This window comes from Falco punctatus (assembly GCF_963210335.1).
Source record: "Falco punctatus genome assembly, chromosome: 8".
NCBI lineage: Eukaryota > Metazoa > Chordata > Aves > Falconiformes > Falconidae > Falco > Falco punctatus.
In genome coordinates this window covers 26651208-26678747 of record NC_137588.1, presented here as the reverse complement: position 1 = coordinate 26678747, position 27540 = coordinate 26651208, and the positions used below count along the sequence as shown (strand labels likewise).

At 42.7% G+C, this 27540-nt stretch overlaps 1 long non-coding RNA gene across 1 annotated transcript in view; it reads right to left on the bottom strand.

The window, feature by feature from the left end:
- The window catches only part of LOC308068541, a 38126-nt gene extending 10586 nt beyond the window's left edge, over nucleotides 1-27540 (bottom strand). Inside the window, exon 1 of the long non-coding RNA XR_013930002.1 lies at nucleotides 1-27540. This exon is cut by the window's left edge and continues 793 nt beyond it. This is a non-coding gene — a long non-coding RNA (uncharacterized lncRNA).

Here is a 27540-nt window from a genome sequence, read left to right as displayed (position 1 = left end):
TTTTAAGTAAAATGGTTTGAATGACCACAAACTACCCTTACATTATTTTTCAAACATTGTTAATAATAATTCATTAGTAAGGATTTTTTTTTTCTAGAAAAAAATGCTGACCTTTTTGTTCAAGTTTTGAGTGTAAAACTAACTAAAAAGCCTTCTTTCAAGTAAAAGTCATTCTTTTTCCTGTTCTGCTGGGAAAGTTTGGTTCAGATTCTTATGGTACCACTGCAAATCCCTATTTAGTTAAGCTAATTTTTTTTTCATTGTCTAGGAATATTCTTAATGACATAATAAAAAGAAGTACTAAAAAAGACTTGAATAGAAACAGGCTTCATTTGCACCTAAATATCAGGCCTTTACATTTTGGCTCAGAGGTTCAAAACAAAATGCTTGCAGCTTGATTTCTAGATTCATATCAAACACAACTGGCACATAATTAGTAGATGTTGTATTTTTGTATGTCAGGCAACTTTTGTAGTCATTCAAATATGGACACAAATGCCTATTTGAAACTCACATCTTAAAAACCTGTCTGTATCACTATACTCAAGCTGAAAAACAGTTCCCTAGAATTTATGTAAAAGCCAAAATGTTTTCTCTTCCATACCAGTTAGGAAAGCATCAAAGAAATTAAAGCAGAGGGATGATTTACATCGATTTTGTAAGGGCCAAAAGGTAAAGAGTGAAGTCTAATCTAGACATTTGATATCCATTCTATTTCAAAGGTGAAGATAAAGTTCACTCAGCTTTGCTTAAAAATTATAATTTCTTTTTAATAAAATCCATTCACTCATTGGCCTGTTGGCTTGGCAGCCGCTGCTTAATGCTGTTGGCTGGAACATCTGAGTTTGGGAATAAACTCAAGTTCCCAGGACCTGGGCTGGCAGAGGGTAGGGGCATTTGGAGATGCTGCATTTGAGTCCCTGGAGGAGGGAAAATGCCTATAAAGCTCTTCAGGGATAGGAGATTCATGGGGTCTTGTTAGAGCAGGCTCCCTTATGTCTCATTTATGTGCCTTTCTGGCTGGGGGGAATGGCACGAGTGGATGGAGCCATAAAGGGAAATGAGGGCAAGGAATTAGGTATTTTTCTGTGCAGCAGAGATCACGCTTTAGATGCTGGGCTTTTTATGCCAGACTATGGGAAAGAAAGAATAGTTCTTAAGAGAGGGAAATGAGTTAGAGCTACAAATAACTCTGGGATGACTGGTGTCTTAACCCTGCAGGTGCTGTCATCATTGGAAACACCTAGCTGAACTATGGCTCCTGCTCTCTGTTACCACAGGTAGCGGAAAGATTTTAAGAAATTCAGTATTTTGAATGATACTGTGTGAAATGAGGTTACCCATCCCTTAGGAACCCAATCAAGATTCACTGCCTCGTTATGTTGAGGACTCCCTTGAGTCCTTAGGTGGAAATGTGATTGGCTTACATTGAACACAGGACTAAAGTGAAATATTGCATTCAATTTACCCAGATTGCATTGAACCACTCTTCAGTAAGCTGTGAAATTCTTGCTGGATTCTTCTCATGAATGGGACTTTGGTCCAACCACAAGAAACTCTATGAAAAGAGAGATTTCTCTGCCTTTTTCTAGGTCATTCAGCTAATTGTATTAATTTTCATCTGCAGTCCTATTTGTAAAGGGGCAGCAAAGACAGGGATTTTTTTCTTTTTTCTTTTTTTTTTTTTTTTTTGCCTTTTGCCAGTAAGGTTTCCAAGTGTCTCTTTTGGGAGAGCCTTCTGGACTCCAGTTTGTATTTTCAGTGTTATTTTTCCCGGGCATCTTACCTATACCTACTGTTGGGTTTCTGTCGCAGTGAAAATCTCTGGCATGACTCTCATAATGTTAACATTAAACCCATCAATTGTACTTGGGACAACCCACACATCTTCCTTTCTGATATTGGTTTGGTTTCCTCTCTGGAAGTCTGAAGTATCAAAGCCAGTCCTTTGCCTTTCTTCAGAACAGGCTATTCTAAAAAAGGGCTGGACACCATTTCTTTCCACTTTCTAGTGCTGATGTTCTAGGTTACCTATTGTCTTTCTGCCCCCCTTCCCCGCCACCACCCCCTTCCCCCCAATAGACAAATAAAGTCTTTAAAATAGTTGAAAAGAATCCAAATATCCTTGAGGCCAGCTATAAAAAATGGAAGTCTGGTTGAAACCAGGTAACTCCTTTCCTATCACATTCAAGGCCTCCCTTCTGCAAGGATCTGGTCTTGCTCTCTCTGTTTCTATGCTTGTAACCCACAGCTACACCCTCTGACCTCAGGCTCCTTGAGAGAAGTGAAACCAGAAGGGACATCTTGCCTGAAATTCTGTAGCACTGAGGTCAGTGGCTTCAGGCCTTAATGGAATATCTCAAAACCATTTTGGCTATTTAGTGGCAGGAGCCAAGTTTCTGAGGTGGGTGGGAGAAGTAAAATAATTTCCTATGAAAGCCAGCCTTTGAGGCAGGAGGTAGGAGAAGGGCTGGGTGTTCTGCAGCATTGTGCTGTGGGATTTGGTTGGGTTACCCAGGAGGAATTGGCCTCAAAACTGGCCCTATGCTTCTTGCTGAAAGATTTCGCCACTAACACTTTGCAGAGTTACATCTACCGATAATTGGCTGGTATTTCCTTGCAGAAGCAATTTGTACTTGTTTTTTCCCCTTTTAAAAAAAGGAAAAACCATTGCCTTTCCAAGGGAACATCAGAGTGCTTAACAAATAAAAAAATTTATTTCCTTCAGGGGAAAAACAGCATCCTTCTATTTCATATAGATTTTACATGCATTGCAACACCCTTTTAACTTTTCCAGGCTTAGATTACAGTGCCTGCAGTCCTGGCATTAAAGCCGATTTACACCCCAGAGTAAAGGAAAATACTGTCAGACTAAGAGCTTTGAAGGCCTTGACTTCATTGGGGTTAATGGAGTACATCCCGTTAATGTCAGCTCAAGGATGGCTCAAGGGAAAATGGAATAATGTCAAAACTAAGCAAATTACAGGAAAAGTGACATTTAGTAGTGTTGTGAGGCTTATTCTTGGGACAAATAGCAAAACCTGCCCTTTGCCATATATGCTACGCATTCCTTCAGTTTTCTTCTGCCATAACAGGAGATTAAGCCTCCATGTAAATCTTCCATTCAAATACCCATAGCAATTGCAGTTCTGAGAGTTCACTGAGGACTTTGGTCAAGAAAAGACATACCCAAATGAGGAATCAGTTCATCTGATATAAACACAGATTTTGCCCATGCTGAGGAACTGAGATGTGAGGATTTTGCTTAAAAAGCCTTGGAGTGAACATGCATTATTAGCAGTGGATGGCTCTACTACAGTCAATAAGTTAACCTTCTGAGAAAGGATTCTGTCATGGACACTTCAGATCCTCATCACATTCAGTATTTGCTTCTTGTGTAAACAAAACCATGTTCCTGTCTCCCAGTTTTTCACCACTTTTTTTTAGGTTTTTGGCTCAGAATAGAGCCTGAGAACTAATCCTGGCCAAAAGCTATGTATTTATTTGTCTCTTACCTCCTATAATATGTGCAACCATCTTACAACTGAAGAAATGGCATCACTGGAGAGTGACATCTTCAGATTTGGTGAAAATTTCCATTTGAGTTATTGTTAGAGAAGAGGGAGGAGGGAAAGACTTGGAATTATTGTGACCACAGGACCCCTTCTTTCAACATGGCCTTTCCACGCAAGTAGTTTGAGCTGTTTCAACTGCCAGACAATAAACATGTTACAGTCCTTGGACAAGTTGTACATATTGTGCCAAGTACAGATTCTAAAGTGTAGAAAAGGATGGCTTTCTCCATGTTTATGTCATGTTCTAGCCCTCACTTCTTCCTTCCCCTGCCCCTATAGCTTTGATGTCACTCTCCAGTGATGCCATTTCTTGAGTTATAGTGTGGCTGACAGCAGAAGGCTGAGAAATGCCCATTTGGATCAAAATTTCCAAGCAAACTGAGCAGTCAAGGTGCTAGGAAGACCAGCTACCTTCTTCCTCCTCACACGCTCTAAAAGTTGTCGTAAGAAATTATTAGGTGATTCAGATACTTTTCAGTATCGTGGTACACACCTTTGCTGCTTAAATGGGCCTGAAAACAGAGTTTAGGTAGTATCTACATCTCTATCTCCCAGTACATTTATCTTTTATTATTCATGGGCAAGTTGGCAAATGACAAATTCTTTTCAGTACTGTAAGCCAACTGTTTCTAGTGCCTCCATGCTGTAGCATCTGCTGCTGTCTCTAGTGTTCTTGAGGTCTTCAACAGTGTGTGAAATCCTTGTTGTCCAGTGGGACTAAAGACTGTCTCATATTGCCTTGTTCTTATTATTTATTCAGCAAGGACACTGAATGGACGATCTGGGCATTGGCAGGTCCTGGTATTTAAGCACTCTCCACACCACATTCTTTCGATGCACTTAAGGAGTAGCTATATAAGCAGGAAGGCTGTAAAATTAAGTAGTGTATGGAAGGCGAGTTTCCAACATTTCCCACAAAGCCTCAGCAGATGGTGGGAGTCCGATTGCTCTAGATGGATCAGGAGAAAGATGACTGTAAGATTATTTTCCAGGAAAGTTCTCCAAATTTTCACTTTACAGTGAGCAAGTCTGATTTATCTGGGGCCTCTCTCTCTTGGATGAGTCATACACATGGATTTTTGTGCATACACTTTTGTATTAATCAGCAATTTCACTTTGACTCACTCCCTTTCTGTTTGCTCCTCATTAAACGTTCCAGCAAATGACTTTGTGTTCAGTCCTGTGCTTATCCAATCCCACAAGTTTTGGCATTCTTTTATATGCTGAAAGGATGAAACCCATTTCAGGCTGGAAACAAGTGCATTTAGAGAGAACACTTATAAAGAGTGAATTTAAAATGAACCATGTGGCCAAACTGCCCAATCAGAATGGATAAATCCCAGCAACAAATCGTCCATGAACAGACAACGGAAAAGGACTATTTATTTGAATGACTTCATAGCTGGACTCACACAATATGCACATTTGAAAGCAAAAAATGAAATATAAGTCATCCAAGAAACAACCTGCTATGAATCATAGAATAATTTAGGTTGGAAAAGATCTTTGAGATCATCAAGTCCAACCGTTAACACAGGACTGCCAAGTCCATCACTAAACCATGTCCCTAAGCACCCATCTACATGTTTTTTAAACACCTCCAGGGATGGTAACTCCACCACCACCCTGGATAGCCTGTTCCAATGCTTGACCACCCTTTTGGTGACAAAGTTTTTCCTAATATCCAACCTAAACCTCCCCTGACTCAACTTGAGGCAGTTTCCTCTTGTCCTGTCAGTTGTCATCTGGGAGAAGAGATTGACATACACCTGCCTACAGCCTCCTTCAGGTAGTTGTAGAGAGTGATAAGGTCCCCACCTTGAGTCTCCTCTCCTCCAGACTAAACAACCCCAGTTCCCTCAGCTGCTCCTCATAAGACTTGTGCTCCAGACTCTTCACCAGCTTCATTGCCCTTCTCTGGACACGTTGCAGCACCTCTACATCCCTCATTAAGCAAGGGTCTCCAAACTGAACATGGTATTCAAGGTGCGGCCTCACCAGTGCTGAGTTCAGAGGGACAATCATTTCCCTAGTCCTGCTGGCCACACCATTTTGGACACAAATCAGGATGCTATTGGCCTTCTCGGCCACCTGGGCACACTGCTGGCTCACATTCAGCTGGCTGTCGACCAGCATCCCCAGGTCCTTTTCCATGGGCCAGCTTTCCAGCCGCTCCTCCCCAAGTCTGTAGAGTTATCTGGGGTTGCTGTGACCCAAGTGCAGGATCCGGCACTTCTTGTTAAACCTCATACAAGTGGCCCCATCACATGGGTCCAGCCTGTCCAGATCCTGCTGCAGGGCCTTCCTACCCTCCAGCAGATCAACGTTCTCTCCCAACTTGGTGTTACCTGCAAACTTAATGAGAGTGCACCCAATCTCTTAATCCAGATTATTGATAAAGATATTAAACAGGACCAGCCCTAATACTGAGCCCTGGGGAACACCACTTGTGACCGGCCACCAGAGGGATGTAATTCCATTTACTACCACTCATTGGGCTTGGCTGTCCGGTCAGCTTTTAATTCAGAGTAGAGTACACCCCTCCGAGCCATGAGCAGTCATTGACAAAGAAATGCATTTGCAACAAGAAGTCTCAAATAGCAAAGTTCTTGCATGAGGCAGTATGCTTCAGGTCAAGTCTTACATGAGACCAAGGCTTCCAAATAGACCATTAATGTAAAATACAGAAAAAACCCTCCTATACCCTTACCTGGTTTATATTTTGGGCAAGACGTGGGTATTAACTCCTTCCTTTCCCTGAACTGTCTGACCATTTTTTTTGGAATGTTGACAGTTTTGCAGAATCAATGTCCTTTTTTCTTCTTGAGGAAGGCCTAGGCAAAGGTGACCAATGCAACCCAAGCAGTGCAAGCAGAATGGCCCAAATCCTTGTACGTAGCTCTGAACACATAATCTAGGCTAAGTCACAGAGCTGACTTGCCAAAAGGACACGAATGAAAACCAACTTCAGTTCCTGCTGGCGGCAAGCTTGGAGGAAAGATGATCTGTTTAAGTCTAGTCTCTTTCCTTGGGCAGTCCCTTGTTCAAAATGAGAACTAAAATAATATCAGAGTGCCAATATGTTTACTGAAAAGCCCTGCATGGCGTAAGCACTGTGCGGTCCAGGTGACTGTCTGCCAGAGAGTCTGCACAGAGAGGCACGGCAGAGTTTTCCAACACGATGTGTTTCTTGCACACTCCTCTTCTAAAGTCTCTGTACTTCTGCAGTCTATTGTGCTTCAGTAGTAATGGCCCTAAGGACCTGAAAACTTCCAGTTTATATTTCAACCAAACACATTTCTCCCGGAAAAACAAAATGTGGAGCAATTCAAAGCCAATTTGTCCTTTTCAGTTCTTTTTTAAGGAGGCAGTCTCTCTGGCAGGGGCAACAGTTCAGCTTGAAAGAAGGATGGGATTGAGGCTGGGTCTCATTTCAGGTCCTTTTCTAAAATCTGATGGTCACTGTGAAACCCAGTAAGCTTTTTTCCTGCACTGGGAGAAGGCAATGTTTTTTTTCCCAGCAGCTTAGAGGACTTTTCTGGGAATAAGAGGGCATGGGGTGAAATGTCACAGCTTTAATGGCAAGTTACCCAGGCTTTCTTTGTTAGCGATATGTGATATATTTGCATGTCTACAAAATATTTGCCACACTCTTTCATAAGGCAATGAAGCCAGGCTTTGAAATGCTGAGTAAATCTTTATTCCTTTTTCATGCCCAGTTTAATTTATTCCATCAGCACTGGCTACATAAAGACATAAATCTTCCCATGGAACAGTACAAAACAACCAGCATCAATTTGTAATTTCTAATGATTGAGCTGCAACTGGCAGGTGGCCAGGAATTAGTGCACTTCATCTTTTCCTTAGGTTTCATATAATAAAGTGAATAATTGGAGTAATCAATTTGGGGGGGGGGGGGGGGGGGGGGGAGGCGGGACATGGACGGACACACACCAAAAAAAAGACCAAACCAAAAAACTGCACCTGTTTTGCTCACAGCAGAATTTGGAGAGTAGAACCTACCAGTCAGAGACTACAGCATCCTGGCTGGTAAGAGGCCTTGATTCAGGCAGAAACAAAGAGAGGTCCTGAAGTTCATGGGGAAAGCAAACACCTTGAATGTTCAGCCATATCTCCAGAGCTGCCCAGTCATTTGTCACTGGAGATCTACAGAAGGTCATGAGGTTGCCAGCTCCACTGACTGCGAAGTGTGACAGAAAAGCATGGAAAGAATCAAGTGTCATCCTTCCTAGCCCCAGTCTTCAAACTCTCATAGTGCTATTGACTTCAGCTAGTCTAAACATTTGCTTCAGCAGAGAGTAAGATTTGAAGAATTTAGGATGTTCAAGGGAAGATGTTTCTAAAATAAGCATCTTAACAAAAGTGCTCTTGAAGTAGTATGGATTATCTCCTTCCTCCTCGCCTTTCATGTCTTCCTACGAGAAAACACACTGAAGGGAACAAGCCTGCACTGGGAGTGGCTTCCTCATGGTTTTCAGGCAGTGGCTGTGGGTAACCAGTAGCTTGAAAGAGAGAAGCCCATGGATAAAGTGCTGAGGAACTAATCCAGGACGGATGTGGGAGCACATTCAGACTCCTCTTCCATAATGGCTGGCAGACTCAACGAGCTACAGTGAACTCTGCAGTAGACTTGGATCTGTAATTACTCTGGTTAGGTGCATGCTAGTGAGGGAGAGGGGAAGAAGAGGGGGCATAAGCCTCACGCACCAGTCAGAGCCCACTACCTTTGAATGCACGTTGCTATCTGAACTGAAGGAGCAACTGGCAGAGGTAGTATGTTGTTACTGTACAAGAACAGATGGTTAAAGGGAGATGCGATACATTTCTGTCTCTGCTAGCCAGCAAAAATACATGGATATTCAAAATCCTGGCTTCTCTTCCTGATTCTGGGAGGAAATGTGGCCTAAGCCAGTACACTCAACACAATCAATCACTTAGTTTTAGTATGCAATCTTTCTAAAAGGCAGATTGTCATAAAAGAGATCTTAGCTCTGTATACATCTCTTGTAAAACCTTTCCACAAACTTATTTTTTAGATGTATAAATGGTCCCTATCTGTTTCCTCAGGCAGTGATACAGGGCTGACTTAAATGGAAAACTGAAAAACTGGGTAGCTGAGACTAATAACCATGACCTTCCATGAGGCTGGTAGCTCACTGCGCTTTTCTGTAGCTCAAAGAACAAACACTGTTGTGACCACTTATACTGCTGTTTTTTTGCAGTTATGCCCTTCAGTTTAGGATTTCAACTTATCTGCCTGCCATGTAAAAACTTATGAACTGGCATTTTTCAGACACAGCATGCAAAGACTTTGGTCGCTGGACCACATTCAACTCTTACCAGGTGTAAGAACCTCATGTGCATTGCCATGTCCAGGGGTTTAACCCCAACATAACAGCACCTTCTTTCTCAGTTCATTCCCTTTCAGGTTTTCTCCTGAAAGCCTTAAGATTTCAAACTGGTTCAAGAAAAAACAGTTAGGGAAAAAATGTCTGGTTTAGAAGAGTAATCTATTTTCCTCCATCTCTTTTTCAGAAATGGTCAGACTGTTAAAAAATTAATTACAAAAAAAAAAAAAAAAAAAAAAAAAAAACAGAAAACCCAACAAAACCTACACACACACACACAGAAACACAAACCAGAAACAATAAAAAACCCAAAACAGAAAAAAAGCCAGCCTGAGGCAGAGCATGAACATGGAAAGTTTCAGTCCAAATGATTAAAATTTGACAAAGCTATAAATCCATGAAAAGAAGAACTTACACTGGAGAGTGTTAAGAAAATTTAATACCCACATTGTTATTCTTAACGTTAATTACATAATGCATTAATAAATGGGTAGGGGTTGTTATTCACAGAGGTGCATTTGGCCAGTACAGCACTTACTGCCCCTTAGGAATTCACTCTCTCACAGCAGCTGCTGGAAGAAACGTTATCTGCTGGGCAGGCACTGCTGTGTTGTTTGGAACTGCGAGAAAGGAGTAAGATCCCATGTAAGGTTATGAACCCCTTTTCAACTTGTGCTATGTATCATTAATCTTTAAACATGATGTTCCTGTTCACATTCAAGCAAATACCATACTGCCATAAAAGTTTCTTAAAAAAAATAATCATCGAACTAATTATAAAGGTAGTGAACAGAGAAGCTGATTCATTGTAATAGGCTCAAATAAGAGATAATGATCTAAATACCTCCACATTTTAGGAAAATGTGTACCTGGAACCTACCCAGGGCTTTCACAATGGGCTGAACCAGCTCCTTCAGACTCTGGGAAAGTTCAGACCCACATTCCCACTCTCTGGCTCGGAACCATCTCAGCTTTGATCTTGTGTGTATTTCATCAAGTTGCACACCACTGGTTCCCCATTGCGGCTCAGGTCGATTGCATCATTCAAGAAAAGTGCTATGGAAGGTGTGGGGGAAATAACCATTTTTGGTCCACACTTACAACACACACACGCACACACACAAAGAAAGAAAAAATAAGAAAAGAAAGAAAAGACAGAGAGAGAAGGAGGAGGTGGCACGTGATATCGTAGGAGCCATTTTCACTAAGATGTGTTGCTGCGAGGGTGAAATGCTGCTATCATGAGATTTATTCACTCTCAGCCAGAAGTTGTGAGCTGAAAAGGGGATTTCCCAATGAAATTTTGTGGTTTGTGTTACGCAGAAAGTAAGAGCCTATGAGTCTTAATGGCCACTGAAAGCTTTAAAGACATATCAGCATGCTTGATACACAGACAGGAGACTGAACAGACAACTGCAACTGACTTCCCAGCAGATGGATAATTTCCATGGGCTTCACATTTGCTTAGGAAAAAATCAAGACTTGAGCTCCTGATTCCTGCCTCAGACTGGAACCAGTTTGAGTCTGTGGCGATGTTTCCAACAACATATTTGTTTGGTTCTCTCCATGAGCTCAGCCTGAATCCTACTGATTCGGAAAAATGAGCCAGAGCAAATGGCCCAGCTTGGGAGTGTTTCGTAAGTACTGATATGACACATAGAAACCAGAGTTTGCATGCCTGGAGGAGTGCTGGCACCATAAGGGATCTTTAAGCAAATTTGCCTTCTATTTGTTCAGGGCACCAACATAATGTTTCACAAGGCTCTACTCGCAACCTCTAAATTGCTCGGTTAACCTAGACTTAATCCCACCAGAAAAAAAAAAAAGAAAAAAAAAAAGGAAAAGAAAAGAAAAAAATCTCCTTAATCCATTACATTCTTCAACTCAAATATTTTACTGAAGAAGTGGCTTTTAGACCCGGTTACCCAGCTTACAATGAATTTAAGAAACACTTTGTGTCAATGTTTTCAACAGACACCAGAACAGATAGACTGTTCACTGGTGAGCACTGAACAAATGAAACAGCTGCATCTGCCCTGCACCACTGTTCCTGCAAATGAGGCCATAAATGCTTACTAATCTCTAAGGAGCTTGTGCAGCTATTCAGGGAAGGGCCGCAGAGAGCAGGAGACCTCCTCTTTCTCATTTCATTTATCTTAATACCATCATAAAGCAATAAGTGAGGGCAGTAGGCTCCCTGACTTGTGATTTCGAAGGAAGGTAGCCCTATATCCATAGTACAACCTGGTTCTAAATGAATCCTTGGTAAAAAAAGCAACAAGAGATTCTTAGTGGTAAACAGTATTAATCACCATTTCCCATTGGTGAAGCCTAATATGAAGTGATTAAAGACTGTTTACAATGAGGGAGGGAGGGTGTCATGGGGGTGGTATTTGGTTTGACAACCATTCATTTCCCAAAATCCCTGGGAACCATATTCTTGGTTTAACTCATAGAAATACCTGAAGTCAAAGGATTAAGACAAAGTATTATTCCTTTCTCAATCCCTTGTGCCACAGTCTCCTTTCTCTGCCTCTGTCAGCCAGTGTCAAAAAGTATCACTGTCTGCGAAGACCCTTAACCCTCCCCCCGAAGGTGGTTGCTGTCTGCTGCTCAGACCCCACAGCCTGTGAGAAGGTTTTTGGAATCTGGATGAGCAATTGGTTTCTGCAAGACCTGTTTACCAAAGTCCATTTAATTCTTTTGGCTTTGGGCACAATCTTGTGTTACTGCTGTCATTTTTTTCACTGATATTTTGAGGCAGTTTCTTTGCAGAATAAAATGCCTACAAGCACTGCAGGTTGGTTGCCTCATGCCTGGCAAATCTCCAGCAGCTAACCCATGTCCTGCTTATATTCCAGGAACCTTCCTTAAATAAAATTAATTTTTGCTTAGGTGGACTTTTATCATCAAGCCAAAAATATAGGGATCAGAGCCAATTAATTATTAGAGATAAACAGAGCCAAGGTGATTATTAAGTCCACTTTACCATTCTTTGGAATTTTCTGGTTGCTGCAATACTGAATCAAAGGGATTTTCCAGCCTTCCTAGCCCTGAGTAAATTTTCCTTCTTGCAAATATCTAAGCTCTACAGTTCGGGTTTTTTCTGAAAAGGAAAAAGATGTAAAAGCACATGAATGCATTTCTCTTCTCCAAATATGAAATGTAACAGTTTGGGTGTGGTGATATTTGGCACTTCTACAGGGTTTTGGCAACAGAGGTACTTATCAGTGCTTGCAAGCAACTTGGTATAACCAAGACTCTGTGTGATGGCTATCCCGCTGTGGCACTGGGATGTATTCAGAGTACAAAACCATTCACTGTGCAGGAGAAGTTGTCTTACTAGACATGCTGGGGAAACAAAAGGGAAAAGAGAGACAAAAATACTATTTTAATCTCACAAAAGAGCAAACTAGACAGGAATGTGATATAAGATGTCTGAAACAGAGCTTAAATACCACAGTTTAGAACTCATGGAATATAAGAAAAGACATGATCCACACATGCACTCTTCCTCTGGGATCTCCTGCCGACAGCAGGAGCTGAGGATAGTCAGCATGTTATAGGATTTAGCTCAGACTCTCTCTTCCAGTGAAGTAAAAAGGATTAAATTTAAGATTTGTAATACATGTTCTACCACTGCAGGAAAAGCACCGAGGGAAGTGCAGTGCTGTGCTAATTCCAGGTCTTGCAAGAGAGCACCTTGTCTGCAGAAGAAAAAAATGTGACTGTGAATAGGTACAAGAAGCAACATCAGGAACAATTAACTGCAGGGGCACAATTTAATGGCTTTTTAAAGTTTCCATCACTCAGTCATAGGAAGGGGTGGGTTTTTTTGACATAAACCAGTGACAAATTGCTGGTGAGAACAGAGCCAAAGGAATGGTTCTGTTTTAACATCAGGAGTTAATCGACCCAGCATAATCACACACTTTGGTTATATTTATCTAATATAATTCACTGAGAAAAATTCTTGAGTCAAAATAGCAGGTTTCCAGAGTCAGTCAGGGAGCCTGTTAAATAAATACCACGTTTTGAGGGGGAATATATCAAAAGGAAGTTTCACGTTTCTCAAGCAAAAGGTCTGAGCCCTGGCATTTTTCTCTCTGCTGTTCAATTCCACAAACATCTGAAATAAGGCAGTCTGCCTGCTACTGAAAACTCCCAATGAAACCAGAAACTGAGGGAATATCCCAAAAGGAAAAGACTGGATGCTCTGGTGAGGCACTGCACAAGAGCTGCCCCTTGCATGGCCGCCTTCAGAAAATGTCAATGCCAAATTACTGAGTTTAGCAGTTGTCTTCACTCCAGCTAGGCCAAACTAGGGATAAGAAAACATTTTAAAGATAAAATGGCTTAGTCAAGAAAGATTGCCCTTTAGATATTATGCTGGAATGCTAAGTTTTTATTCCCAAACATTCAGCACTCATCATGTCTGCATCTAAGGCAAACAAGCTATTTCTGAGAAAACCTGACCAGATACTGAGAGAATTATTGCAGGGGCTATAAGAAACTTGGTGTGGTAATTTGCACTCTTGCTCTCAGGCATCTGAGCTAGTATGAATATCTCATTCCTGCACCAGATGATATGTCAGCTTTGAGTCTCCCAGGTAGAGATATATGACCTCTTTTCAACCAGGCATATTTTTAGATAAATTTATCTTCAAAAATAAGATGCCAAAAAGAAAAGCTTCTCTGGATATTATTAATGTAGGAGAGCAGTATTTGTTATGAGAGTATTTTTGGTGGCTGGTTGCTTTCCACTACTTAGTCCAATGAAGCGGGCTTGTCAAGATTGCCATTTCATTAGTCCCTGTGCTGCCAGTGAATGAAAGGGAACATCCAAAGACAAACACTTCACTGCAGCCTATCTTTCTTTTACTTTTTTAGTGAACCTCAGTTTACGACCAGCTTTAGAGAAGGGACTCAGGGGTCATGGATCTTAAATTTGGCCATTATGTTTTTAGGCACGGTAAGTTCTTGTTAAGGACGGCAGTGAAGGAAAGCACCTTTGCTGGGATTTCTGATCTAAGGCTATACGCAAGGAATGTTTGAAGCTGAGATGTTTTTACGTAGGTATTAATTGAAAGATTTCCTGAAACATCTCTCTTCCACCTTGAACCCAAGGCAGTGCCTAAAATTAGGGACCATTTTTCTCTGCTGGTAAGGATTCACATCCAGGATAAATACGAACACCTGCACAGAGCCTTTTCTAGGAGCAATGCAAGTGTAAGCTGAGCAGATGATTATTTCCAATGGTGGCTTAGACCCTGCACAAAACAGAATAACACAGCAAAAGGAACTTTGGAGAGATTAGGAAAGAGGTATTGGAAAGGGCTCTGAATAAAGACAAATGGAGTGGGTAAAAGTGCTAACTGGGAGACCGACACGGATAGCAGAGAGGATGGAAAAAAAGAGAGCTGGCCAAATCAAGTAACAAAGAGAGTATGCAACTGATGATCCAAGGACTTTGTTAAAAGGCAGCCAAGGTCAGGGAGACCTCGAGCAAAGGGACCCGGGGAAGACCCTTCCAAAGTGCTGACAAGAGGGGGAGAGGTCAGGAAATGGAGACACTACTGGAATCCTTCATTGGACCTTGCAGTGAGGATCCAAACGATGTCTAGTTCTTTGAAGAGATGGAAGAAAACTGTTCTGAGGGGAGAAGAGAACTACACAAAAGGTTTCTTGAAAAAACAAAGGAGAAAAGTAGTTTTGTCAGAGAGTACCCTTGAAAAATTTGCCTTTTAGAAAGATCTGCAAAGAATTTTTTCTCTCTCCTGGACTCTTACATAGTGTGTTCTGCTCAGGAAGCTTTTTGCAAATCAGCCATGTCTCTGTATTTTCACACATTCTGTGGCTTTGTTCCCCAACACACAGCTGAAGCAGAGACTGGAGGATGGAGTGCAGAGACTTTGTAATAGGGGCTTATCCCTCAGCCTCAGGTGGGTATTAATCATTCTGCCTGGCCCAGCTTGATGCCAATGGCAAATAAACACAAGGCATTGATCTGTGCTCAGAGGGACTGTTGGATTTGACACTAATCCCTTTTGATTTAAAATTCTTTACACTATGGAGGAGGTGAGTGCATTTTGTCAAAACCAAGAAACACTGCAGGCTGGAGAAAACATTGGAGCATCTTACAACAGGCAATTTTTATTTTGCCAAAACCTCCAGAGAGCTTGAAGTGTTTTCCTGGGCCCTTTCGCAGCATTCTTCTAAATGTTAATCCCATTCCTACTACTTGGATATCTCTGAGCTACTGCCCCTTCCTAATGTCCATGCTTCTGGAGAAAGATTCTCAGGGGTTTTGTACAATTCCTGCAGCAATCAACCTGAAGGAACACCTTCATACCTTTTGCAATAAGGCCTGCCCATCATCTTGGTCAATACACATTTCCTTTAGTAGAAAATGGATGTTTTCTCCTCCCTTCTCAGTTATCTTGGTAGGTTTATTACTATGAAGGGACTGAAGCACATGACTTTTCAACCTCTACTTAATTTTGCACTTGCTATGATGCTGTTTGAGAGCTTGTTGCATGAGTAGACATTTGAAAGCCTTGACCCAGACTAGGCCCATTGCCCTTTTTGGTATGGTGGAAATCTACATGGTGTGCAAAGGGTTACTTAGGTCTTCTGGCTGACACTGCCTCTTCCCTCAATAAATGCTGCAGAGGGTTAAATACATAATAAACCCAGTGGGGAAGGAGAAGAGAAGAGAGGCTAGCCAAGCTGTTTCTTGTGCAGCAGTGCCAAACTGGTTATTTATAGCACCCGGGACCACAGGCTGCCATTTTCTCTTTTCTCACTCCCTGTGAGGTGAGAGGCATTTTCACTCTCCCCTGCTCCCTCTCTCATAATTTTGGCAGCTCTTCTCCTTGAACTTGACCAAACTCAGCCAACCTCAACACAGCTGTTTGATAAACAGAAACAGGGGCAGCAGGCCGGGCTTTGAAGAGGCTTTTGCAAAGCAATAACTGAAGGTTTGAATAATGGTGCGCAGTTGGCTGAAAGCTCTTCTCATTTGGAAGGACATCAGGCACAAGCAAGAGTTCGTCGAATAATTAACAAAAATGGAGAGGAAAAAGATGCCAAGACAAACAGGGGCTTTTGAAATGCTCACTTCGTGGCCTCTCTTCTAAGCATTCAGTTATATACATGCACACATACTAAAGGAATAGCCTTATACATGTGTTTGAGCAAGCTTGGTACCATGATGAGATGTCGGAGGAAGCTTTTGACACATCCAGGAAGAAGAGAAAATATGACACAGGTGAGACAAATTAGCACTTCACCCAGAAACCAGAACATTTCACCCACCTTTTTGCTTCCACATTTTGCTTCCGTGTGCAACTTACAGATGCAAAATGGGGTAACAGTAATAAATAAATAAAAAAAATAGATTAATGAACATTCAAAGTTGGAGGAAAGTGATAAAAATAGACAGACTATCTGCTGCCATCTGAACCCCCCTTGGAAATATAAAAGACTGGCAAGAGGCTTTGCTGACCTAACTGTACCTGCGCAAGTTCCCATCCTCTGAGGTGTGAGTGTTCAAGACAAGGAAACTTCTTCCAAATGGGATGGGCAGAGGGAAGTATCATTGTTTTGTTTTCTTTTTAAAAGATATTCTGCCTGGACTTTTAGGATTGGATCAGGATGTGGAAAAGGTTTAAGAGAAAAGACCGGTGCTCTCAAGATGGGTTAACAGCCAAATTCAGAGTCGTGGACATCTACCTCAGAGCTCAGTTCTAATTTGCCTTTTGTGTCAGAGCTGGCCCTGGACATCTGGTGGTAAACAAGTTTCAGTTTATTTAGACATCATGCCTTAAAAGGGAAAAACATCTGATAAAACCCAAAGCTCGTCTTAAGACATATTACCCCCAAATTTTATGTAAGCCATATTGCCCCAGTGAAAGCTTGGTCCTAAATACCCACTCTTGTACATTGCCTAGTCATGTTTTCAGTATCTCAGGAAGTGGGTTTCCATTCTTCCCTTTATAGCATTTCCCACTGACCTGGGAACCCCACACCAGAAGCTTTGGCATGCTGTTTTTTTCCCTGTCCACCTGTAATTTTTTCACTGGGAGGGAGGAATGAAGTAATGAAGGACCATCCCATGACTATATTTTTTCCTTAGCTTCTAGCACAAGCAAGACATTGAGGTTCCACAAGCAGCTAGAACAATTGCCTTCTGTGAACTTGACAGGGGATTAATTTTGCACAAGGTGTTTCTGAAGGCTTGCAAATAGTTCCTGAATTTCAGTGTCAGTGAGTGCCTCTGGCAATAGGTTAACAAGAGTGTTAAAGAGAGAAGGCTTGTCTTTCTTCAACCAGCTGACAGGCTATGGTCGTTAGCAGTCCCCGCTTTCCACCTACACAGCCCTGGCCTGGAGTTCTGTCTCCATCATGTGATCAGCCCCAGTCCCTCTGAAGGCATTTATTTCTGCACTCACACTGGGCCATGCCAGGTCTGTGGAAGTCTGTTCATGATGCAAACATTTTACTTAGGACCCAGTCTCCCCTCTGTCTCATGCTATGTGCTTCCCTTGCTGAGGAAGCACATGCTAATGCATAGCAGGCCCTGGGATCAGGCTGTGTGGATGACAGCTTCATAGCTAGGCTTCCATTTGCTCCACGCAGTGACATTTAAAGATGTGATCAGACCTTGAAAACATTTGGGACCCGGTGTGATTAGTGGAGGCTTGCTCCAGCACTGTTTGGACTGGCAGGGGAAACACAGCATCTACCATCTGCACTGGTGGCATGGAGCCAGGAAAGGGGTTTTTGGGTGGTGCTTAAGAGAAGGACAAAGTTTTACCCCCTTCCAGGCCTCAGCATTGGTTGTGGACACTGGCTGTGCTGACAGAAGGCAGCTTTTACTGGCACAACAGGTTGTGCAGTCCAGGCCTAGCACTGGCAGAAAAGATCTGAATTAATGCCAGCAACAAAGGTAGTTTCTTGGACAGTCATCTCAAAGGAAGGGGACTGGAGACCAGTGATTTGCTGAGCAGCCGCCAGATGCTAACCACTTTAAGCACCTCCAGGAATGAACTGGATTTAGCCTGCTAATTTCTGAAGTAAAGCACTCCAAAACCCATTACCTCCTTTCTTCACAAAGTCACCCATAAAGGTCAACTGGAGGTGCAACCCCAAATGAGGGACCAAGCTCATGACATGCAAGAAGGGGCTGCTGTTTCAGAGTCATGACAAGTCTGACAGTGCTGCATTCTTGGATTGCCTCCATGAATTTGACAGGGGACTAGGAAAAAGGATATCTTTTCCTTTCAGGGTGCTTTCCCTCTTTCCAGGATTTGTCCTGGGGGTAAACTCTTTCATCCACAAGGTCCTTGTCTGTGAAAACAAGTGAAACTAATGTGTCATTTTTCTCTTTTCTCTCTTCTTAATCCATCACTCTCTAGTTTGGCAAATGTGTTTTCAGGCATCTGAAAAACCATTGCTGCAATTCTTTGGAACTACTTTTATAAGCAGAGATTCCTTCCAGAGCAGGTGCCCTACAGCGCAGAATTTTCAGCATGATTTCTTCTTCCTCTTAGCACAAAGAAAACTAGACTCCAGGCATCTACAGAGGCGTTGATCTTCTGTCTTTGCAGTGTATAAAATAACAATTCTTTGCAAATTTTCTCTTCAGGGGGTGGTAGATCCAGGCCTAGTGTTTAACCAGAACGGGTTCCAGTGTGGCATACAGTAAATGAACAAGGCAGTTGGGAAATTTGGATGGAGAGAGGGAATTCATGAGCAAAAGCATTGGACAGAGATCTTATGACTTCTGAAATACGCTGGCTTTTGAGCCTCCTCAGCAGAGAAACAAAGGTAGACACCTAGTGTATACTCCTCTAGAAAGGTATGTTGGAGAACCTATAGATGACAGCCAGCCATGGAGGACAAGTGTAAAAACCCCCACCTGTCCATAAGTCATGAGGTGGGTATGTTGTATTCAGCACTGCCAAGAGACCAGTCCAAGTGTGGTTCTCTGTTTATGTACACAAACAAATAGAAATCAGAGTTGTGAAGCTATGAAAATATAATTAAGAGATTCGGTTCTGTCCCCTGTGTGACCTAGTAGCTCTAATGTAGAAGGAAGATCTCTAAGCCTTTCACCCTCAAACTGTTGGAGCCAACGTGGTGCAACTTCTGTGAAGTCACAACCATTGACAAACATAATCTAAATCAGACCTGTATTTGTGTCCCCTGCAATGACTGAGGTGGTTGTCCTGAAGCAAGAGATGCTAACATGAATTCACCTGTTTATGGGCAGGTCAGGAGCCTGCTAAGGAACACAGCAGGGACACACTATCTTCTTCTGTCTCAATGGCATGACAAGTTCATCTGGAGAGGACAGGCTATAAAATGCTGCTATGTGCATGGGAAACATCCTATTAATAGGTAAGGGACACCAAAAGCTAATGTGCACCACTACTCCTGGAGCCTTGAACTACAGGATAAAATCCTTTGGCATTTCTCTGCCTCCATGCAGGTTATCTAAACCTGCCAAATGGTGAACTAAGCGTCTGTAGAGAACTGGAAATGTTTGCTGAATTCTGACTCATGACTTCAGATGTCTGTTGACAAACAGAGAACTGTGATTCCCTCTGTGTGAAATGATAGGAGCAGAGAGATTTATACTGTGGCTGCTTCTTTGACCAAGTCAACTAAATAATCTAGCATGGCTGTGTTTTCTCCTGTGGATGAGCCTAAATCATATTAATAAACCATTTTTTGGGTAACCAAGACCAGCTAACATCTTCTGCCCCTCGCTGACCTCTGTCTGAACACTGATTGTACATATATGCCCAGATCTCATATAACAAACATGACCAGGAAGTTTCTTGATGTCATTCCTGGTTTATGTAGAGCACAGCACCACAGTAGTCCATTTCTAACCAGTTTGCATCAGATATGTATGCTCTACCCTTATTGCTAATGATTCTTTAAAATGACCATGTGTGTATGCAACAAAAAATCAGAGAACAGTGACAGTAAGATGTTTGTAGTACACCTCCTGCCCCAAAGGATCTGGTAGATGGTTTGGAGGGCTTTTTTAACCGTGATCTAAAAGAAAAAAAACCCAAACCTAAAACCCCAACAAATGAAACAAAAAATACCCCATATTATAGGCAACTCCTCCAGTCACCTGGGGACATATGCAGCAATCCATTGAAACTCATGGAGGGGGCGATGGAACAAAATGATTCATTTTTGGGCTTTGACTAGTCTAGCAGAGATAATGTCGTTATTCAAACATGACCAACACTTCTGTCCAACAGACAAAGGCTGCGGCACTGGAGTCAGAAGGGCTGGGTTGCTCTCCTAGTGCTGGTGTTGGCTTGCTGCTGGATTCTGGGCAAGTCCTTCTCCATTTGGAAAGAAAAAGAAAAAGGAAAATAATAGCATGGGTACGGAGAGCTTGGAAATCACATAAGAGGAGCTGAGTGTAACTGCTACGCAGCAGTGTCTATGGAACCACTGTGGTATGTTTGCATGGGCCCAAGCCCATGTGCGTGGGCATGGACATAGGCTGACTGCCAGGGAAGGAACTTGCTTGTTGCCTTAAATTGGGCCCGAGCTCTTGTCCACATGAGTCTGCACAAATGGGAATTGTAGATGATGCCTTAGGCTATGATCCATGCCATCAAGAATTATTCCAGGTTTAGCCCCATCCTAAGCCCAAGCACAGGCGTTTTAAGCTTGAGATACAGCCAGCAGTGTAATGAAGATATAAGCTATAGGGTGCTTAATTCTGTTCTCAAACCCCTCTTCACCCTGTGGTGTAGACCTAACTCCTTCTTAGAGACTGCTTTCTCAGAACATCTGCAGGAGACTCCCTGGCACCAATGGGATGAAGAAATTGCAAAACACAAGGGGTGTGTGTGTGATGGGGGAGCAGCAGCGCAGCTCTGGCCAGACTGGCACTTCCTTCAGGTCAATGTCGAGAATGTGGCTACAATGTGCGTTGGAGACCCACCAGCTGGGCTGTGAGTAGTCATTCTCAGGTGGAACTGTGCATGGTGTTAGTTGCAGTGCTGCACAGTGGGGCTGCTGGCCACAGAAAGAGCCAGCCTTAGGTAGGGTCATCCAACTGGCTGTTCAGCAGAGCCAGCTCTTGGAGCAGAGGTTTCCTCAGAGAACAGCCCATGCTGGGGAAATTTATCTGATTTTGCTTGCTCTGGATAAGCACTGAACCTGGGTTTCAGGTTGGAGAACTTGTTTCCCATTGAATTTGTTCTGTCTTGTGCTTTCCTACAGGAATGACATTGCAAAAGATACCTCTTTCTCCTTTCTCTTAAATGCCTTTCCAGATTTACACCCTCCCAGCCCTACAGGCAGGCTGCCTACTCATATTTAAAGGCACAGTACACAGAAACCAGAATTACAGCTGTGCAGCCCATGCAGTCATGTCTGCAGGACAAACACGTGCATCAGCAGAGTACAGGAGGCAATGAACAACTTTTTTCCTTCCTTTTTTTTTTTTTTTTTTTTCTTTCTTTCTTTTCTTTTCTTTCAGGTGCTATATGATGGAATGGAGATATGTAAGAACCACAGGAAGCATTTATTTTAAGTACAGGCTAATGCTGTGAATGCTATTTGCATTACATGACAGCCCTATGAACCACAATATGAATAAGGAAAGGAAAAACTAGTGCTTTCCTGACCAGTAAATCTCTCTGTTCCTTTCTCAGGTTTCCTATCAATGCCAATTTGCATTTCCTTGCAGACTATTAGGGACGTCAATAAGTTACAGAGAGCATCACTGAGGGTTCAGAATTGCATTAGGGCTTTTGAGTAGATGCTGACATATTTCTGGGGGGCCAGAGGTGGGTGGATGCAGGAGCTAAAAAAAGAGATGTTGGTCTGGCTGATATGTATTTCCCTTGATATACAGCAGGTAATTTAAAGCCATCAAAGTGAAATCAGTTTTGATATCCTGAAAACAATGCTCTCTTTGTTCAGCTGCAGAAGAAAGACAAGCAGGCAGGCAAAAGCAAAATATTCTAGCACAAATATCCTGCTGGTTATCAGGCAGATAGAGGGAATCAGGCAGAGGATAACCTCTGTTTGAAATGGTCAGTGTCCTGGCAAATATCAGCATGAGTAACTGGAGTTCATCAGCCTGTACTTACACTTGGATACAGAACACCATACCCAGACATAGTGTTATCTTGCATTAAACTCTCAACCACCTGAGCACCTCAAGTGAAGTGTGATTAAGTGTCCTGCTGACCAGCTGCTCTGTCCAGCTGAGAGTAGGCTGCTTTTCAGTAGTGGGTAAAATCCCTTCTATACAAGTTGGTGTCCTGCCAGGAGATAGCCATCCCTGCTTTTCCTTGGTGAGTCACAAACCACTCATATGGCTGGGAGGCTCACTTGGTCTTGCTTCTCATCTGAAAGCTGCTGCCTCCCAGCCATGTTTCAGGAATGTCTCCAGCTGATTTGGTCATAAGCTCCTACTCTCTAGGATGTCTGTGAAGGGCTGCCTGATTGTCTGCTCACACTTTGCTCCAGCTTCGCTCAGCCAATACCTGCTGAGGGGATGCAGAGATCCCAAGTGGCTGGTGTCTCCATAAGGAGCATGAGGAAAATGAGCCAAGGGCGGCCACCAATTCTGCTAACTAGCCCACAGTGGGAGGCAATTTGGAAGGCCCAAAGGTACCTCCATGGTAGCATGTCAAAAACTGAAAGGTGAGTTCACTCTCTACAGGATAGGCATACAAGGAAGTAAAAAGTGACCTCTCAAAAAGATGTAACATGAGCAGCAATCACTTGTTCTCTCCCTATAAAGAAAAGGCCACCCACAGAGAAACAGCAGTCATAATTTTCATTAACCAGAGGGCTAGTTTAGTCTCTACTGTTCAAATTGGATGACAATTTCATCTGCATCCTAAATTACAGAGAGGATGTAACTTCTGGGGTAACTGGATTTTGACATCCCCACCCCATTTCTCACCCCTTCCTTCCAGGCAAGAAGACAGCAACAAGCACCACCCAACTCTTGCATTAAGGGTTATCGGATATAGGCAACGTCTGTGGCTGTACGAACGTGGTTTCTCTGGTATGAGAGAAGAGGCCCATTTAGATTCAAGCCAGAGTCAACATGACTCATTGGCTAATACATCCCTCACTGCAGGGCTCAGAAGGTCACCGTAGGTTCAAATCTCACACTGGGACTTGGACTGGTGCTTCATGCTGTGTGGAAGGGAGGGGAGATACTGAGCTCCTGGAGGAGCTTCCTATTGGAGGAGACAGAGATTTTAATCTGAGATCCCTGCTGGCAACTCTTCCAAAGGGGAATTAATTACACAAGGGCAAATTCATCTGTGGTGGGGCTCCTTTAGCTTCTATGGGGCTGTCATGGGGCTGATTCTGTTGTTACTTTGGAGGAGGACTGTGTGCTATTTCTTTCTTTTTGTTGTTGGTTTTGGGTGCTTTTTTATTTTTGGGGTTTTTTGGGTGACCTGGTCTTCTGGCTCATGTCCCCTCTGGCAGTCAAACAGGTTCCAGCTGCCAAAGGTGTGTGTCTTTGTATGAGCCCTTGCAGAGTTGCTGCTCAAGCTTCTGGCCTGGCTAAATCACTACTTTGTTGCTTTGTAGACCTCTTTCTTTCTCCTTTCTGCTAGGACCGGGAGAGCAGGGAAAGGGGTATACAGTCCTTCTGTCTCTCTCTCTCTCTCTTCATTTCCCAGCCATGCAAATCCCTAACACAAAAGGACTGATGGAAGAGCCACATCTGTCCCCGCTTCCCTACATATCTAGCTTTTTGCTGCTTTTCCACCAGCAGCTCTGATTTTAACATTGCACTCCCTTTGCAGAGAAATGCATGAAGCTGCAACAGTTTGGGGAACTGTTCACCAACAGCTACAGTCTCAGCAGGGGACAAGGGCTGAACAGGTAGATGCTTCCTTTCTGTCATTTCAAAGGTCTTGCTGGAGCTTGGTTCAATGGTCATTTGCAGAGTGATGACAACTAACAAATACATAGAAAAGACAAGAGTTCTTCCGCAGCCAGATTCTGATGGCTTAAGCCTCTTTTTCTTGATGAAGCAGAGGGAGTATTCATCCCTCTGGGTCAGTAGCAGTGAAATGCAACCAAATGTGGGTGAAACCCAGGACTATGTACAAGGAAGGGAGGAAAGTCCTCATTTCTGAACAAAAGGGGTGACAAATTTAAGGAAAGGTGGATGTCAGGGTTGTCTCAGCGCAGCTGGGATACCTCTGCTTTGGGAAAAGGGTCTCCATGGAGTTCTTTAATTCCAAATGTTTTGCAGCACCCGGTCTTAGAGCATCATCTAAAAATGAGAGAAAAGTGGAAGCTGTCAGAATCCCTCTTTGTAGAAATACGCTAAAGTATGAAACAGTCTTCCTTACAGACACAACATCTGGGTGTAGAGTAACCAATAAAAAGTATCCAGCTCTCAGCTCCTGCTGCTTCTCTGTCCCAGGTGGCCCCTTCTATCTATCCCCTTGAAATTACCCCAGTGAGCTGCTTCCATGATCACTTTGAATTTTTTTCCTTGCTCTTTCTCAAGCAAATGGGAATTGCCATTCACTCTCTCTGTCAGTCACCCACTAATAACCTTGAATCTGTTTGCTGATCAAAATTGACAGAGGGTGAAAAGAAGTATTGTGTTCCTACTATTGCTGTGAAAATAAGCAACTAGGGCAGAAGGAAGAGAAACCCTCTGAAGGGAAATTAACAGCAGGGAAAACACTATTTTTAAACACCAGGAAATCCAGCCAAATAACATTATGACCCAGAGTCCACACTCGGTCAGTTCTGGTCTTCACAGGACCGATCGTTTCTGAAGAAGCAGTTGCACAGCAGATTTGACTGGTTGCTGCCTGACTGTCTCATTCCCCATTTTCCTCTGAAAAATCACTGTTTCAGACCCATGGGAACAGAAACAGTTCAAGGGAGTAACCCCAGAGACTACTACTTTGGGAGACACCTTGTGCTAACCTGGCTGCCTGTTCATTTCAAAGGACAATGAAGTAGGTCAAAATCATCAGCTCTGAGGCCATTTGAATAGGGAGGAGTAAAGATGCGTCAAGTAATTTGTTTGCATTAAGTGCATCAGCACTCACAGATGATGCTGACTGAATGTTTTTAAAGTTTCCGTTCTAAATCCTCAGAACTGAGGCTGGATGTGAAACCTGGTGATGTTAGTGCAACGAGACCCTGCTGTCCTGTCTGATTTGCCACAGAATGGATAAAAAAGGATCTCCAGCAAGGTTTGCTCTGAAAGAGTTAATGTATTTTACAAGGCAAGCTGCCATCCCTCAAGGTCATTTTATCTCTTAGTTACATGAATTCTAGGAAACCAAAGATTCCTTCCAAGTAAGTTGCTGGTTTATCCAAGTGATGCTGTTACAGAAATTGTTGTATAAGATCCAGGTTTTTCCAGGGTATAGTGAGTGTGTGTGGTGTTTAGATTTAGGCTGTGTGCTGCCAAGCTACTGACTCCCTTTTGTCTTCCCTTTTTCTTCCTCCCACCCTCTCTCCCCCAAATCACAAGCCTAAGAATAATTAATAAGAATAATAAATAAACAGACGAAAGTGGAAACATTCCCAAAACCTGTTATCACACAAGCAGTTTCAGTCTAAACCATACTAGTTTCACATCAAGCCTTGGAATTGTCAATTCTCATTATTTGCCCGTGTTGAGTGCAGAAGGAGGAATTTCAAACTCTGTTTTCCAGAATCAAACTCTCTGTTTAATGCGGTGGGGAAAGTTGAGATGAAATATAGGTCTCAGGGGACTTTCCCTGTGTGAAAGCTTATTACAGCTGTAACAAAACCTTCTAATCGGAACAGATTCTATTACATGCATGATATTCTGGTCTTGGGCAGGGGGTTAAATGAGAAAAAGATGACAAAAAGCTTTAAAAGCAATTAAATGAGAACGGCATTCATTCCCCACCTCCTCCTCCTCACTACTTGCATTTGCTGTTTACACAGAACATTTTCTCTTCTGTATTTTGTCAGGGGTCTTCTGAGATCTGTAGGAGTTTTGCTCAGGTTGTTGAATGACATTGTGCAGCAAAGCAAAATTTACAGACTTGGATTCACCCACAGGAACGGAAAACAGTTTAGTGGTGTTTGAAATATAGAAGCCATATTACCATACCAAGAGAGCCTAATGGGCCATCTAAATGCAACATTCAGTTACAGCTGAAGACAGGGAACCACTTAAAATGTGTTGTTGTGTCCAATGTAGTAATAAAGTCACAACAGAATAAACCCAAAGGCACAGTTCCTGCCCAAATCAAGGTGTCTCTGGGCCTATGTTGGTGATGTAAATGGCTTTACTAAAACAACTGAGAGGGGAAAAAAAATAACTAGTGCCAGCTTCTAATGTAGATAGGTACAAGTTGTTTTCTTGTGGTTTGGGTTCAATTGATTATATTTGCTATAAAAGAGATGCAGAGAAAGTGAGAGGGGAGAAAGAGAAATATATAAAAAGATGAAGTAGCTTGCTCAGACTCAGAGATTCAGTCATTTTTCTGTGCTATGTCCACTGCACTGTACTACCTCAGTTTCTTGTTGTTTGTGATGGTCTAACAGGATATGTCCACCTGGACTGGTGCCTTTGGGCATCTTACCAGGCTATGGGTGCTCTGCAGCAGGGTGGGCCACAGAACAGAAATAACATCTCTTCAGCTAGGAGAGCATGGAAAGGGACTGCACTATGCAGGGGCTCGTTTTAAGATGTGGAGAAAAGACCTGGGAGACAGGCCTTTGGGAGACAGGCCTTTGGGTTCTGTTTCCCTCCCTGCCTATGATTTTTTGCTGGATGAGGCTGGGTGTACTTTCACTTGCTAGTGGTGAAGTAACTACTCAGTGATCACAATCCAAGGTGCTGGGAATTTTGAACACCATGGGGGCACTAGGTGAAGAGGGCTAGATTATGAACGTACTTATCAAATTCTGATCTTACTGTGCCAATGGCTCAATGAGCTGTTTCAGCTGGTGACAAAGACATCTGAGAGAAAGATGATCCAGGGTTTTATTTCCACGAACCAGTCAGTTTGTATCCTCAAGAGAGGCTTGTCAGGATAGGACAAAGGCTGGCACAGAGTCTGTCACTGTCAGATGCCCTTTTGGAAGAGGCTGGTACTCAGTTCTTGTGCCCAAATCTTAGCAAATAAGAAAAAAGTTATCAAGCTTAATACTCCTGGAGTAAAAATCTTTCCTCCTCTGTTACTTGTCTTAATGTGATCTTCATCTGAACCTCCTGGATGATTCACCAGAGCTTTTCTGGGGCAGTTCCACCTCCCTACTCTTTCTTTGTTTAGACATTTACTTGGGAAAAAACCAACATACTGCAGTATGCAACACTAGTAATGTTAAACCCTTCTGGTCTGTAGGTAGATGAAGAGCAATGAAAAGATGCTTCCTGCCTCTCAAGATTTGGATTCCCCTCTGACACTACTCTCTGTCTATTGTAAGCTCTTCTGGGTATGGATCATCTCTTGTTTCATGTAAGTCTATTGGTTGGCATTTGGGGAAAGATTCGGAAGCTCCCTCTATGAGGGCTACTGTAACATTACTAAAATATTAATAAAATAAAAACAGCAAATGCT